Source organism: Lacerta agilis, chromosome 4, assembly GCF_009819535.1.
Source record: "Lacerta agilis isolate rLacAgi1 chromosome 4, rLacAgi1.pri, whole genome shotgun sequence".
NCBI lineage: Eukaryota > Metazoa > Chordata > Lepidosauria > Squamata > Lacertidae > Lacerta > Lacerta agilis.
The window spans coordinates 11,431,294-11,443,673 of NC_046315.1; positions in this window are offsets into that span (position 1 = coordinate 11,431,294).

Sequence of the window (12,380 nt, forward strand, 5' to 3'; positions counted from 1 at the left end):
TTCCAATCATTTCAAATTTCTGTCCCCTTTTCTCCTGAGGTTCAAAATTTTCCAAATCCTCACAGTGTCAGGGCTCCTGTTGCAATTACTGCTTGCCACGAACCCTTCCTATTCTGCTTTTAACATTCCTTTTTTTTTCTTTATTCCACATACTATATCTTCAAAAAAACTTCCTAGAAAAACTTAAGACCTGGGATATAAAATAAAACTTTTCCTCTAATCAACCTTTAGTGAAGATCATCAGCCTGCTTAGAAGACATATCACCTCCCCTCAAGCCGGTAGGAGAGCCAATTCCCTTCCAAGGTTTGCTGCTGTGAAGAGAAATTTTTTTTGCTCTTTAAAAATGAGGCTTTTTGCTTTTTTTTTTTTAAAATGAGGCTTTTCTGTTTCCCCCGCTCCCCCTCCTTTCCATTCCTGCTAGCAAGCTTTTGTTAGAGATTGTGGCGATCTCCCTGCCACATTCCTTTAGTGAGCACGTTACTCCTTTATAACTTAACAAATGTCAATTAAGAAACAAACAAGGACTGTATTAGCTTCAAAAACAAACAAACAAACAAGCAGCCCTCCTTTCAATGCAAAACACACTCACATTCACCTAAACCTTGCAGAGAAATAGACTTTTACAGCCTGTTCTATTGAATATACAAGCCTTGGCATACAAACAGTTTATAAAACACACTCACCAAACCCTAGGTTCAAACAGATTCCTCGAAAGGAAGCAGGACATAAAAACAAAACATATACAAAGGGACTGTCACTGTGCAGACACATGTCAATTTCAAATCCACCTGAGAAAGCTGCCGTTGTGCAGCCACATATCAAATTCCTACAAGAAAAGCCAAGGGACAAGACAAAGGTCAACTTACAAGGATAAAAAAGAGATTGGGGAAAGCCAACCCCCCTTCATACACAGAGATAGGGCTTTGCAAGAGGGTTGACTTTAATGAAAATAAATCTTCTCTCCTCTATCCCAGCCCTTCACTGGGACCCGAAGTTCTGTCTTCGACACAAAACACAGTTGTGTTGAGGCAAAGAGAGAAAAAACAAACAAACAAACAAACCCACACACACACACACAGAGCCTGCAGCAACTTAGCCCCCTTTTGGCTAATTCCTGCTGGCACACACACAGTATCAGTGATCACTAATTATTGGAGGGGTTGTGAGGCCCCCTTCTTGTTCTTCCCTCTTGCTTAGATTGTTATGTAAGAGGGGCTTCATGACAAAATAAAAACTAGAAATGAGAAACACAACACAACAGGTAAACAGGTGCAACTTGCTTCCAAAGTCAAAGAAACACACAACCAGAAGGTGTAAGTTGTCGTGGAGGTTTCAAAGACCATGCTCCCACAACAATGTGCACACAGATAGCCTGGCAGCCCGTAGCTCTTCCCCCTTCCAAGGCAGGGTCTGGGAATTTGATGGGGATGCAGGGAACAAGCAGGTATACTGCTTGCTTTGGGGACACACAGTTCTATTCACACACTCTCTAAGGAGGTGGCAGCCCTCCCTTTTCACTTACTTAATGCCAAACGCTTGGGGCTGCCCTCTGCACCCCCTGTTCTGAATGAAATGCAAGCCTCAAACAGAAAAGAAACCTTCATAATTTTTGCAAAAAGCAATAAGGAGACATAATCATTCACAGAGATCTGGAAGAAATAGGAGGAAAGGCGGGTGCCACCTGCACCCCCACTCACTCACACACACATTGAGAGGAAAAGGAGGAGGAGGAGGGCAAGAGGACAGGCAATCCCTGTCCACTAGACAACTGGAGAAAAAAAATTCCCTTCTCTCCAAGGATAACACTTGGAAAGAAAGCATGGAAATAATTTCTCCCGTCCCAGTTTTTCACTGGAACCTTCAAACAGAGGCAACAGAAATTCACCCAGATAGGCTAATCTCCTAGAAACCCACACAGACCCACACATACAAAAATTTTACTTCACAAGGCATACTGGATTAGCAGTCAAAACAGCCTCTTGTGGCATCACTGCAGACACAGACGGACTCATACAAAATCACACAGCACGGCATCTTTGAGACACAGACAGGCACATACACACATACAAGAGGAAATTCACAATATCACACACACAATATCATAACATTATTACAAATCATAAATTTTTACACAGCAACAAAAATTCCAATTGACCTGGGACACTCCCCCCACCTAACCAAATTTCTCTCACGCCCACATTCACATTAAAGACCAACATTTCGCCTTGCCAGTGACTCTGAGTCCTAGCGTCTCATTCACTCAAACCATTCATTGGAGTGTCCCCATACACCCATTCACTTGAACAAAGTAAACCTCCCCTCTATTCCCTTCTTCCCAAAAACCAGCGGCATTTGCTGCTCACTGCTGGCCCTGGCGGCACGCCATGTGCTCACTGCCAGGTTAAAGGCGGCACTCATTGCTCACTGCCTTTGTGGGGTTGATCAAGCCCCGTACCTCCCAACCTCTGGAGCTTACCTTTTCCCTCCAGATTTCCCCCCGTGCGGCCGCTCTCTTTCTCTAATCTCTTGCAGCGTCTCCACTCAAGAACGGAGTGGCTGGCTCCTCCTACAAACTGGTAGGTGCGCGCAGGAGCGCCAAGCCGAACTGAGCTGTTCGCCTTGCAGAGATGCCTCAGACCTAGTCCCTCAACCCCGGGGAACGCCAAATCCCGGAAAAGAGCCCCCAGGAAAATGTAGCCTTATTGCAGACCTTTCCGTTAACCTTGGGTTCTTTGTTGCACCCGGGGGGGTGAGGGAGGAAGGAGTCAAAAATGACACTGAGGATTTGAAATAGAGAAAGAGTTTTTATTCCTGTCATTTAGAATGGCAGGAAGGCACCCGCGTGATAATTCACAGCGAACTGCGCCGAGCATCAGTTGCATACAGTTTATATAATCTTCAAACCCCTCATTCCCCCTCCCCAGGAATCTGCTTCTTGCACGTCACACCATTAGTACCATCCTTGAAAATTCCTGTTCTTACAATCTTATCTTTAGGCCAAAAGGTCACTTAGCGTTGAGTTCGTTCCTGGTGCCTGCCTGTCTCCTTGAGTGGGCCCCTCTTGATCTATTCCTTTCCTGGCTTAATATGCCAGTAAGGAATGCACTACTAATCAAGGTTCATATCTATCAGAAAAGGTTTCATCTAAACAGGTTACAGAAAAGCTTTTACTTAAAGGGTTTCAGCCTTGAGTTCATTATTGGGTGAAAGTTCCTGTCTCACACTCTTATCTCAAAGTGGGGGTTAAGCAGCCCCTGGTACCTCCCGCCTTTCCTTCCAACCGGCAGGACCATCCATCAAAGAATTATCCTGTCTCTGGCTGTCTGGCAACTCTCACATCCCTCGGCCAGGAATTCCTGTGCCATCCAGGGAAGGGGGCGCTCCAGCGAAGGGGCGCTTTTCATTGACTAATGATATGCCAGAGAGGTATGCACTAAGAGAATAAGTTGCACAAAGACAGAGCTTACAGTAAAAGCTAAATATTATGCCAATAACATAGAAATATTAAAAAGGCCATGCAAATAGTATCAAATAAAAGCCAGGCAAATAGTATCAAATAAAAGCCAGGCAAATAGTATCAAATAAAAGGGGCTACAGACAAAAGCCAAAGTTTTACAAACTCAGGTAAAGTCTAAATACCATTTATAGAGAGGCTAGGAATGCTACACATCAGTAGAAGCTACATGTCAAATAAAAGAACTTAAAAAGCATTAGAGAGAGAGACAAAGAATCTCAGTTTAAGAGACTTAAAAGGGAGAAAAAGGAAAATCAGTTAAAAGGACTTAATTGCGTAGAGAACAAGGTAAAAGGGGGGACTTACATAGAGGAAAGAAGATCAAACTATCCAGGGGAAAGACTCACTTGTACAGAGAGAAGGAGGGTGAAGCTTACCCGGGGGGTGGGGTTGTCTTTTCCACAAAAAGGAGATTTTCAGAGAAGCTAAAAGACTCTCTCTCTCTCTCCAGAGAGGTTTGAGAAAAGGCTGACTTTCAGCTCAGAAAACTGAGAACTCCAGAGTAAGTTGAAAAACTCCTATTCAGAAAAAAGCTTGAGTCTGTATACTGACTTTCACAGAATAACTGAAAGCTCCAGTTATTCAGGGGGGCCTCTTCGTTCAACTCAGAGCCAGGTATGAGATAAGGAGAGGAGAGAGAGGAGGAGAAAGGGGGAGGAAGCCCCCTCCCTTAGCTGCCCGCTTCTGGATTAACAGTATGTCAGTAAAGAATGCATTAGCAGACAAGCTCTTAGCTAAAAACTTTCCCCCCCAACTTATACAGAGAGAGAGAAAGCTAACCAAGAAAGCTTGGTTACAAACAGACTTATAAACTTATAAACTAGAGAATTAAAACTCTCCCTCTTCAATGGAACACATCTGTGACATGAATTTTCAAAACCTGGGAAGACAATGTGTTTGGGAAACCTACCAGTTCTGGGCAGGTTCATATGGAGAAAGGTAGTCCTTAGGTGGCCTCAACCCATATAATGCTTAAACTTTCCAAACCAGCGCTGTGAAGTGGCTCAGTGGAAGAGCACCTGCCTTGTATGCGGAAGGTGCCAGGTTCAATTCTCGGCATCTCCAGTTAGGGCTGGGAATGTTCCTTTTCTGAAACCCTAGACAGCTGCTGTCGGTCAGTGTAGACAATACTGAGCTAGATGGACCAGTGGCTTCACTCAATGTCACGAGTGCCAACTTGGCTGCGCAACAGAGTGTGCCCAGGGCTGTGGGTGCTATGTAGTGTGCATGGCCCTGGCATTGAAATTTGTGGGTGCCTGACCCCTTCATGGGGAATTTGGTGGGTGCTCGGGCACCCAGGGCCCCAGGCAGTTATTATCTGTGCTCAATGTGTGGCAGTTTCATACGTTGTTTGGGCATGGAAAGAAACTGGTAACCAGCACAGGTTGACCAGAACTGGTGCCACAAGACTTCTTGTCCCCGTGAGCATCTACCTTAAGAAATAAATGAATAAAACAAAGCCCCAAATGTTGTATCGGGCCCAGCCGTTAATAAACCCAGCAGCTAAACAGCCAGCCTCTGCAGTGTTCTGTGGAAAGTTTTTCTCGACCCAGTTACTTTGGTTACTTGAGGTAAAGTGAGGTTGACGAAGGACTGCAGAATGGAGGGGGAAAACAGCTTTCAGTGACGTTACTGACCACTAGAGGCTTTGTGGGTCAAGAAACGATGTGTAAAAAGGAAAGAAAACCAGGCCACAGCTCCTGGGGGGAAACAACAGGCCCGGAAAATCAGATTGTGTGCTGAAATCAAAGCAACTCCACTCAGTTCTTGTAGGAAAGAACTTCTGCACAGATACGCCTCGCCGCCTTTGCCCGTAAAACATCTGTGATCAGTGTTTCGTTGTCAGCTGGGAGACAACATTACTTCAGTCAGGGACAAATGGCACAAGCATATTTTTAAAATGTTATTTCAAGAGACGATCATAATCACCATCAAAACATCTTACTTTTCCCATCGTGCTAGATCAGGCATCCCCAAACTCGGCCCTCCAGATGTTTTGGGACTACAATTCCCATCATCCCTGACCACGGGTTCTGTTAGCTAGGGATGATGGGAGTTGTAGTCTCAAAACATCTGGAGGGCTGAGTTTGGGGGTGCCTGTGCTAGATAATCTAATCTGAACCTACCCCAAATCATTACAAGTCTCATTAAAAGAAAAAAAAAATGGATGAGAGAGCTAAATTATAGAGAGTCTGTACTCTTTAATACTCTCTAATACTGTACTCTTGAATAGACTGTTACTCTCTAATGCTCCCTCATAGACTGTAATAAACTGCTCCTGCAGTCAGGAACAAATAGCAAATGTGTGTTTTTAAAATGTCATTTCAATAGATAATTAGACTCCTATTACTGTTATTCTTTTTTTCTAACTTACTTTTTCAATCATGGTAGGAAATCTAAATTGAATCTGCCTCAAACCATTAAATGTCTCATTTTTTCTTTAATTTGTGAATGAAATACAGAAGAAGATTATGCACAGTCCCTGCTCTTTGTTACTCTCTAATAGAGTTTTTTTTCCTTTGAGGAAGATTGTACGTTTTGCAGAAAGAGATTTATGAGGTCCAGCTGAAGGAAGGCAAAACATTGGACACTGTGGCTGTTGGAGAGAAGGCGGCCACCTGATACGTATTGAAGTTCTCACCCTAGGCCACTAGGGGTGCTGTGTATATAGTTGCACTCTGCCTACCGTGGCTGCAGTTCTCACTCAGGTCCGCACATGCAAATGAAGGATTGAGATTGCCGCTCACGGATTGGGTAGCTAGAGAGAGAGTTGTTACTGTTGCATGTTACTGAGTACTATATTAGCAGGCTGGCTCAGCCCTTCAGTTCAGTTCTGTTCCGGCCTGAGAATAAAGAGAGCTGCTTGAAAACCACTGTGTCACCTGCTATGTCCACCCACGATTTAATACCACCCTTGGAGGGGGAGGACACTTCAGATTCTAATGCTATGTAACCCACTTTTCAATTTAAAAGTTTTCAAAATGAAATGAGACCATTTTGAAAAAAGGCTTATTTCTAATACTTCCATTCTGGGCTGAAAAAAATCCAACTGATTGGGTCCACAGCCTTGCCTCTGAGGGCATTAGGGACACCTGTTGCCTAGCAACTGCCAACTGGCTGTCAAGGAAGTCTCGCCTCCATCTTGGGCTGAGTGAGCCGTGATTGCTGAGCCCCATTCCTTCCCACAGGTAACTCCTGATAAAGACACACATGGCCCTTTTTAGGGGGAGGCACCATAGCTACATGATACGTTAATACAGAAATCTTCTCCTTTTGTGGGAGGAGGCAGGACACTCTCCCCATGGCCACTAAAAGAGGATGTTCCGCTCAAAAACAAAACTCAAACCCAGCAACTTTCCCCCCATATGAGTGCGGGAAAAGGTGGAGGGACGGGAGAAAGGACCTCCTCATTCATTTAAACGGATGGAACAGATTAGGTGTGCATTCTTTTGCACAGGCAATAATAATAACAATAATAACAATATTTATTATTTATACCCCGCCCATCTGGCTGGGTTTCCCCAGCCACTCTGGGCGGCTTCCAACATAATATTAAAAACAAGATAAAACATCAAACATTAAAAACTTCCTTAACAGGGCTGCATTCAGATGTCTTGTAAAAGTCAGGTAGTTGTTTATTTCCTTGTCATCTGGTGGGAGGGCATTCCACAGGGCGGGTGCCACTACCGAGAAGACCCTCCGCCTAGTTCCCTGTAACTTCGCTTCTTGCAGGGAGGCCCACGGAGCTGGACCTCAGTACTGATGGGGCGGGGTAGAGATGCTCCTTCAGGTATACTGGGCCTGGGCCATTTAGGGCTTTAAAGGTCAGCACCAACACTTTGAATTGTGCCTGGAAATGTACTGGGAGGCAGTACGTGAGGCAGGTGTGCTTCAAGAGGTCGTGTTGGAGCAGAGCTACCAGGCAGCACCTGCTTGGAGGTTTTTCCATATTCCTTGTTACCAGTGCATCTTTGACAATAACAGTGAAATATTCTGTTTGTGGGGACTGCGCTGCTGTTTCTTCGCCAGCATGGTGTATTTGAGGTTAACAGAATATAACTTTTGTCTGGAGAGGCTACAGTTTCCTGTCTGATGCTGTAATACTCCATGCGTAAAAAACATTTCCCTGTAGAGCATGAAAAGTGGATGAGGACAGGGAAGTGTTTTAGTCTGTAGAGTTTTCTAGTTTTATTCTACACATAGCCATAGAGGAGTCAGTCTCCTATGTGCAAAATCGGGAGCTATCCTGCATATTGGTGAAAAGCTCCTCACACAACTACATGCTTGCTACTTGGTGAGAGGAAGCAAAACACACACAGAGAGAGAGCTCTTCTATGAGCTGACGGTTTAGAAAGCACTCCTTTCTCATATTTGTACTTAATTGCATTTTAGTTACAACTGTGTAATGGGAGTGAACCCTCGGCACAAATCAGCTGGGCATGGGTAGAAAATAAAACCAACCATAGTTCACTTCCAATTTTATTTCAAAATCTAATACATAGAAAATAGAGCTGAGCTTAAACGATTTAGCGGTTTTTCATGCTGAAAGGTTTCTGCCCTTTGCAGCAATTGTTCAGCATGGTGAAAATTATTATAATCCATTAACATACCAACCAACTAATTAATCACCTTCAATATAAATTTCAAGGTGATTTACAATGATACAATAAATCGCCTATGTTTTTAAATAATAAAATAATAAAAACAAAGTAACTTGTAATAATAATAATTAATAAATATATAAATAAATAAACAAACTTCCGAGATCTAATTCCCGCTGCCCCACCTCACAGCTGGGAAAGTTTGTCATAGCAAGGATATCTTTGTAACCACTGGGCAGCTGTCATATCTCAACAGGGATGTTTCCCTACAAAATGGTGGCAGCCCCACTGAAAGCCCTGCTCTGAGTTACTATGCACTGGGATCCTGATATTTTTTACTTCTTCATTCAGTTTGCCTTCGGTTGTCCTCTCACACATTTGCCCCCAAGAAACCATCTCTCTTTTTTTTTTTTAGAAAGAATTTATTGATTTTCCAAATAAACAAAAAAGACATAACACATCATAACAACCACAAATACAATAAGAACAAAGAAGAAAAAAGAAAGAAAAAAAAAAAGAAGAAGAAGAGAAGAAAAAGAGAGAGATGAAAATAAAATAAAATAAAATAAAAAATACAAACCTACATACATACCTACACCTAAACAGGAACATCAATTCTTCATATAATTATTAATATCTTGTTTCTAATCTAATTTGGGGGACTTCCCCCATTTCTCTCCTATGTTTCCAATTCAAATTTACTTTAATAACATTCTTATTCTAAAAATTTAAATCTTTAATTTTCAAACTATCTAACCATTATTTCTTAATATATATAACTTCATATCATGTAAATTCTTAATACCAAAAAATAACTTCATCGTATAAAATAACTTCTTATATCAAATCTTTCCTCCTTATTTTACTGAAACTGCTGCTGTACCTATACAGATCAGGTATTTCTTCACAGAACAAATTCATAAAATGCTAAACACGCTGACTTCGGGGTACCATGGTGAGCCATCCTATCAAGTTTTTACAAAACCTTTATCCTACCCCTCTTCTACCCATTTTCCAAAACCAACCCGGGCTCAACCACCAATCCTCTCCCCAGTCTTTTCCAATTTCCTCGCCCAAAATGTCCTCTTTTTCTTTTTGTCCAAAAGTACCATCCTCCTTGTTCCTTGCAGGGATCCTCCAGAAATACCACACGTCACCTTCAAGCGTCTCCATTTCCAGATTGCAGTCTTTATTTAATTGTAATTCCCATCGTCTTTTTCCCTTCATTCCTGGGCTCACACCCCAAGAATCGGATTTAACATATTTCAGCCCGACCCTGGGTCTCCCACCCCCAAAGGGTCTTTCCCTTTCATGGAGTTGCGCTGTCACTGTCTCTTGCTTTTCCAGCATTCCCTCAAGTTCCCTTGCAGTATTTTCTTCCAGGTTGTCCCAGTCTTTAAAAATCTTCTCCGTTCCAACAAACTCTCCATCAATACTTTGGTTCCATAGTTCCAATTTCCGATTCAGAAGTTCTAACTTCAGTAAGAAAGTCTTTTGTCCTAGGGTTGTACCCGGATCCAACAACAACTTAAAAACGAAACCAAGCATGGTAGAAGTAGGCAGGAAATGACAAAGTTCAGTACTTTTCCATCTTCAGATCAGTAATTTCAGCTGCCATTTTCCCCCTTAATCAGGGTGCCGCAATTATAATCCAAAAACTTTAAAGAAGGTATACCTCCCTTATCTTAGCTCTCTTAGTTCTCCCCCCGCGGGGATTTTCCCATTCAGAGCAAGGCTCTAATGAAACAATGTATCAGTTAACACAGAAGCAGTTAGAAACGTTGTTATTTCTTCCGATCGACAGGGGAGAGGAATGGGCTTCCTTTTAGCATTCCTCCCGAAAAGCCAGATGTCAAATTTAGGTTCAAATCCTCCCCGTACTTACAGCTTGCGGGGTTCTTCTTTAGAATCAGATCCAGAAAGAACGAAATCGCTCCTTGCCGGCAGCAGCCGCCACTTCACCTCTCGGTTGGGGCATAGCCTCCACAGCCCAGCGCCGTTGCCCCTTCACTCCCGCACCCCCTTTTACAAGGGGGGTGAGAGAAGGGGACAGCGCATTTAGGGCCAGCTGGAGTGCCCTGACCGCGAGACGCTCCTCCCGCGGCTTACCGGAGCCCGCTGCGCGGTAGCGGAACTCCCAACCCCCGAAGAGGCCAGGGTCGCCTCGCAGCCGAGGCAACCCACGACTGCCAGCAATGGCGATCTCGGCAGAAGTGAAACCATCTCTAGCTGACTGTGCAATACTGTGATATCATTTCATCTACCATGTGATCCCTAATAGTCTAGATACCTTCCGGTTAATTCAGGAAGGAGGAAGCAGCCGTCATCATCATCAGGGGAAGTGTTGTGGCAAAGAAGCACCAAGCAGATAGAGTTAGGCAGGGATGATGGGAGTTGTAGTCCAATTACATCTGGAGAGCCATGGGTTCCCCAGACCTGTCTACACAGAACTAGGGGTTTCCTTCTGCAGCCCCATAAATAATTGACACCTGCCAAGTGCTGGGGAGATTATGCCAGGCTCCCTCAAACTCGGCCCTCCAGATGTTTTGAGACTACAGTTCCCATCATCCCTGACCACTGGTCCTGCTAGCTAGGGATCATGGGAGTTGTAGGCCAAAAACATCTGGAGGGCCGAGTTTGAGGAAGCCTGCATTATGCTACTCACCCGTCTTTATCAGTTATGTTCATGGATCAAAACACGAGGACATTTTGGGACTTTTAAGTTCATCAAAGCTATAGGGCCATCACTAAAAAGACAAAGTATTACACTTTCCTTGTGCCCTACCTCAAAATAGCCTGGCTAATCAGGTACCCTTTTTAGTATACAGTATTGCCACAAACAGAAGATACAAACATCTGTAATGCATAGCAATTTTAAAGGGGATGCAGGAAAAAGAAGCTGGATGGCGCTATTATTTATTTATTTATTTTAAATAGCCCCTGAGAATTCAAATTGGCACATGAAAAGTGTGCAGCATGATAGCCTAGCAATTTCCTCTTTATGATTAACATAAATTAATGGGAGAAGATCTGGAAACAGGCAGGTCACAGCACCTAGCCAAAAACACCTGGGCAGAGAAATAAGCAGGAGGTGATGTGAACAAGGAAAGGGATGGGTTTCTTTCCCCGCAGTTGCCTTGCCAGTCACATCAGTTTCTCATTGATAACACGCACTGCGACCTATCAGACTTCCTGGGCCAAGTTGCCGTGGCAACGGAACATTAATCTTCCAACTCTTCTTCTCTGCTGAGGGTGGGGTGTGTACCACTGCCTTACCAGATCTCCAATATCAGTCTAAGACAGGGGCGTCGCTGGGGAGGGGCGGTGGGGGCGGGACGCCCCCAGTGACAGGGTGAGCAGCGGCGGGTGGGGGTGTCAAGCGGCGGCCCCTCCCGCCACTCCCACGCGCCGCCGCTCCCTCCGTCACCCCCGGAGCAGCAGCACATGGATGGGGTGCTTCTGCCGCTTTTTTTCGGCGGGGGGGGGGCGACCCGCGAGGGGGGTTGTCACCCCCTCCTCGCTGGTCACCCCCCCCGCGCCGAAAAAACCGCGGGAGGGCGGGCGGGGAAAGCCTGGAAAGGAAGCAGAGCAGGCGCGTTTAAGCGCCGCTCTGCTTCTTTTTCCGCTTTCCGCCGCTTTTTTTCGGCGGTGGGGGGCGACCAGCGAGGTGGGGGTCACCCGTCACCCCCTCCTCGCTGGTCACCACCCCCCCGCCGAAAAAACCGCGGGGGGGGGGGCGGGGAAAGCCTGGAAAGGAAGCAGAGCAGGCGCGTTTAAGCGCCGCTCTGCTTCTTTTTCCGCTTTCCACCGCTTTTTTTCGGCGGGGGGGCGACCAGCGAGGTGGGGGTCACCCTTGTCACCCCCTCCTCGCTGGTCACCACCACCCCCCGCCGAAAAAACCGCGGGGGGGGGGGGCCGGGGAAAGCCTGGAAAGGAAGCAGAGCAGGCGCGTTTAAGCGCCGCTCTGCTTCTTTTTCCGCTTTCCGCCGCTTTTTTCGGCGGGGGGGGGCCGACCAGCGAGGTGGGGGTCACCCGTCACTCCCTCCTCGCTGGTCACCACCCCCCCGCCGAAAAAACCGCGGGGGGGGGGCGGGGAAAGCCTGGAAAGGAAGCAGAGCAGGCGCGTTTAAGCGCCGCTCTGCTTCTTTTTCCGCTTTCCGCCGCTTTTTTTCGGCGGGGGGGGGCGACCAGCGAGGTGGGGGTCACCCGTCACCCCCTCCTCGCTGGTCACCACCCCCCCCGCCGAAAAAACCGCGGGGGGGGG